Source organism: Microcaecilia unicolor, unplaced genomic scaffold (assembly GCF_901765095.1).
Source record: "Microcaecilia unicolor unplaced genomic scaffold, aMicUni1.1, whole genome shotgun sequence".
NCBI classification, from domain to species: Eukaryota; Metazoa; Chordata; class Amphibia; order Gymnophiona; family Siphonopidae; genus Microcaecilia; species Microcaecilia unicolor.
Genome location: NW_021963126.1, coordinates 188,718 through 193,846, shown reverse-complemented (window position 1 = coordinate 193,846; position 5,129 = coordinate 188,718).

Sequence of the window (5,129 nt, the reverse complement as noted above, 5' to 3'; positions counted from 1 at the left end):
GGACAGCAAAGATATCATTTGAACACGCCATCATGCAAAGGTGGGAGCTGAAGTATCTCTCCAAGCTAATAGAATCGCCCTCTTGCCCATCAGCATCATGCACTGAAGAAAGCCCCGAAGTCCAGGCGGAGCAGGTGGTCATATGCCAAAAGCAGCAAAGACAAGAAGCTAATATTCCAGGACCATAGCGCAGACACACTTTGAAGTACCTGAACCCAGAAGGCCTGGATGCAAGGACAGTTCCAAAATATATGATTCAAGGAGGCCATTGGAGGTTGACATTTCCAGCAGTCTGCCAAGGACCAATTGAAGCCTTATGAGTGCAGGAAGGAGCAATGTACAGCCACAGTGTGAACATTTATTGAAGCTCCCAGAGCATGACATTGCAGAAAGGCTGCTGAGTAGCCAACAAGTCTGCTGCAATATCCAAGCCCAAGTCTTTCGACCATGTGGCCGCATAACAAGCATAGTCCACATCCTTGGTAGCATCTTGTAAGAAGTGATGAAAATAGGCAAGAGGGACTGGGTTTTGAGACCACAGGATTAAATCTAAATTGATGGTATCTTGAACATCCTCAGTCAGATTCATCCAGCCAAGACCATGGATATAATGTTGTAGCTGAAGATAGGCAAAAACATTGGATGTCGGCAAAGCAAACTTGGTTTGTAAATCCAGAAAGGGTTTCAAACGTTCATCATCAGGCAGTAGCTGAAAGAGGTAACGAACCCCCTTAGCATGCAATCATGCAAACACACCTCCGAGCCAGGTGGAATGACAGAATTCTTCTGCAGAGAATGAAAAGGGGAAACTGCTGCCGAGAAAAAATGGCGGCAACATAGCCAGTGCCAGGCCTGTCAACACTTTAGGGGTCCCTCCCCCCGGTATAATATGCAGCTGCCAGCTAAAATGTTCCAGGGTGGGGCAAAAGAAATTTCTACCTGTGTCACAGAGAAATCCATTTTGTCCCTAAACCAGTCATTAAGGTATCGCATAATACATACCACTGTCAAGTATCAAACATTTTAACAAGCCCAGCCCTCCATGTCCCCAAAGTTTCTGCAGTATTGCAATAGGCAGTCTGCCCCCACCACCACCACCACCACAGACATTTCTGGAGCCCTTTATGTAAAAGACACTCTTCTCAAACTCAGATATAATGGGAGCATCTGAAAAACATATAAAAGCCGAGAAGCCAGCATCATTTATTTATTCTTGTATCCCATGATTATCCAAAAACAAGTTTCGGTTCAATGTGGCTTACCGTTATCGGGATTAAGAAAAATTACAGTGATGCATTACAGTCACACAAAGTAGTGTGCACTTGACAGTGTCATATTTAATCATATAATTTCTTTAAAAGGTAGGTCTTCAGTTCTTTTCTGAACTGAAGGTAGTTTGTGATCTTCTTGTGCCCTTGGGAATTGAGTTCCACCATTTAGAACCCAGGTAGCTAAATCTGACCGTGTAGCTGGATTTGTAAGTTATGTTTCTGCAGTTGGGTAAGTGGAGGAGTAAGTATCCTCTGGTTTCTGGGCTTGCATTTCTTGGTCACAGTTCAATCAGGTCTAGCATGTAGTCGGGTGATGTGCCGAAAAAGTATTTGGAAAATGAGTGTGCTTATTTTGAAAAATAGTCTGGCCTTGATTGGGAGCCAGTGTTGCATTGCAAGTACTGGAGTCACTCTTTCATATTTAGATTTTTTGAAAACCAGTTTTTTTTCTGTGTTTTGAACAGTTTGCAATGATTTTAGTATGTTTTCTTTGCATCCTACATATGCCGCATTGCAGTAGTCCAGTTGGGACAGTATCAGCGATTGTACATTAAGGCAGAGTGATTGTCTGGGAAAGTAATCTCTGATCCTTCTCCTCTGATCCTTCTCAGTTTCCATATGGTTTTGAAATTTTTTGAGGTACTACAGAAATCTGATTTTCGAGGGATAGATGTTTGTCAAGAATGACTCCTAATATTTTTACTGTTTTGATTAGGTACATTTGTTGGCCGATTGTGAAGTTTGTGGGGCTGTGTAAGCTAGATAGAATCAGGAATTTGGTTTTATCTCTATTTACTTTGAGTTTGAAAGTTGTGGCACAATTTTCCATGAAGTCCAACCCTTTTTTAACCGTATCCAGTATTTCTGTGATGATGTTGTGAAATGCTATATATATGGTGACATCATCTGCGTTGCATAAATAGGTTAAATCCCATTTTTTCCAATTTTTTGCCAGGTGGAGCCATCATAACATTGCATAGTATAGGTGATATTGTGGCACCCCACATTCAGGGGTCCAGGAAATTTACAGTTGATTGGTCATCTTTACAAGATAGGATCTAGTCCTAAGAAAACCATTAAACCAGGTTGCCACGGCACTGCTGATTCCTATATTGTCAAGCAGGGTCATTAGTGTTGTGGGGTCTACTAGCTCGAAAGCACTTGACATATTGAATTGTAGTAGTAGGATCTTTTGACCTTGGCTTATTAGTCTTCTGAATTTTGTTAGCAGAGTTGTTCTGACTGTCTCTGTGCTATGGAGTGGTCTGAAGCCTGATTGAGAGCTGTGTAGGGCCGAGAAATGTGTCAAATATCCATGAGCTGTTGTGCTGCAATGTCCTCCATCGTTTTGATCAATAATGGTATTGAGACCACTGGTCTATAGTTCTGATTTCATTGATCTTGCTAGTGGCGTTTTTAGGGATTGGAGTTAGTATAATGTCGCATTTATCAGAAGGAAATTAACTATGCAAAAACATGTATTTTATATGTTCAGTAAAGATTCAGTGAACCAGTTTGGTGAGTTTTTCGTCATGTAATTAGGGCAGCTATCAAGTAGATATTTTGCAAGTGCATATTTTGTCAGTAGTGTTTTGACTGTGCTGGTTACAGGTGTTTTAAAGGAGGACCAGATTCTGTCAGCCTTGATGTGAATGGTGTTAGTTTCACATTTGTTTAAGAAATCTGTGAGGGTTGTTTGTGTTATTGCAAGGTTTGATCTTGTTTTTATTATTTTTTTGTTCCAAATATTGTGTGAGCTTGTCCGCTGATGTTAATCTGTTCTGGGCTCTCATATGTGCTGTAGCATTCTGCTTTGGCTTTCTTTATGATGTGTTTGTATGTTCTTAAGGCTTTCCTTCATATAATTTTGTTCATGTCTGATTTGTCTTTGGACCATTTTTCTTTCCAGTTTCCTGCAGCTTTTTTTCATTTCCAGTAGCTCATTGTTAAACCAGGACATGGTTGTTTTCTTACTGTTTGTTTTCAATTTGACGCTATTTTGTTTGGTATGTTTTTGCTTAGTTCATCCCAGTTTGTCATGAAATGTATATTGTTGGGTGATATGTTTGTTTGGTTATTCAACGCCATAGACCAAAAGCTTTTATTGTCCACGTTTCCTCTAGTTTTAAAGGTGTATGGTGGTCCTCGTTCCCTATTCTTGCAATTCTCTTTCCATTGCAGAGTGAATGTGATCTGACCGTATCATCTCTTCCCATTTGTGATTTTTAGTATATGGTTGTTATTGGCTGTGATTCTGTAAGCTAGTATATCTAAAAGATGGCTTTTTGCATGAGATAAGTGGCTTGCGCTGTTTTGAGGTGCCACTGGTTCAGGAAGTTTGTTAAAGTTCTGTTGTTTATGTCTTGATGTTTCTGTAGGTGTAGATCGATATCACCCAGTAGAAGGATGTCGAAGAAGTTGGTGCATATGTTTGAGATAAAATCTATGAAGTCATCAGACCAATTTCCTGGAGGGCGATAGAACAGTATGCACCATAGTTGACCAGTTAGTGTGTCAGTGATTTTGCATGCTAGAATTTCGATTGCAGGGGATATGTGTTCAGCAATAGGCTCTATTGTGAAACGGGATTTATATATTAATGCAACCCCTCTTCATTTCTTTTTGGTTCTGTTAATTGTATTATTTTGTAACCCGGTGGGCATAAGTCAAGTAGTATTGAATCATCTTTAAGGTGTTATGAACAGTAATCCTAGTTGTTCAGTTTCCACCCAGTCTCTGATTATTGCTGTTTTATTAACGGCTGACCTTGCATTTATGTATCTTGTGGGAATAGGGACATATGTGTCGTGTTTGACTTTGATACGTTTAGCTGTTTGTAATGGTCTGTGTTCTATTTTTTTTTAATTGTTGTCACTTTGGTTGTTGTGCTCATTTATCTTTTTCATGTATGGCAGCGTATTGTGCTCTGGTTTGTTGTAAGGATTGTTATTCAGCCCTTCCATTTGATAGTGGGATCGCCATCTAGCAGAGATATGTACAGGGATTTTGTTCCATTCGTTCAGTGAGGCAGCTTGCAGCCCTATTATACCTGCGGTTAGCATGTAGTAGAAAGACCATGCCCTTATATTGGCCATTTTGGATTATGTTAAGACCTATATGGTGTTTCAAGTTATAGGGGGGGGTTGTCATTTTTGTTTTGTTTTTTTAATCTGACCTGAAGTATTTTATTAAGTAGTGGCACTGTTATCATGTTACTGTTCATGTTGTTTAAATGCTTACCAGGTTTTCCCAGGTCCTGAATGGGGAAGGCGGCAGTCCGCATCCTTCATGTCGACACTTCCTTGCTTGCACGATCCGGTTGATCTTCCATGGCGCCAGCCAGCGCTTATTAGTATTGTTGTCCTGTGGTGATGCATCCCAGTGGGCTTCTAGGTTGGTCTTCCTCTCCTCGCATTTTTTCACAAGGTGTTCTGCTGGCGTCTCTCTCCGTCTCCGCTTCACCATTGAAATCTAGCAGAGTGGCTCTCCATTCCGCCAGCAATCTCGTGTTTCTCCTCTCACTGCGCTCTTGGAGGTGAGATTTTCTCTACTGGATCTTGCTGGGTCCCACGTGGTCTTTTGCGGCGTCCAGTTGGCTTCCATGCACGGTGCCGGTCTGGGGAGAGTTATTGGTCAAGAGAGAGGTGCCGGTCTGGGGAGAGGTTCCTCTCAGGAACAGAGGCTGCCAGGCGGTGCCACCTCGCTACAGGTATCTTGCGCCTGGGCAGCCAATCATGGCTCTGCCTCCCGCAGTCCTGTGCTCCGTTCCGTGATGCCTAGGTGTCTAATTCACACCAGCACTCGGTCTCCGGTATCCCAAGCGATGCTAGTGCTTCAGTTTCAGTGCCTGATCCATAG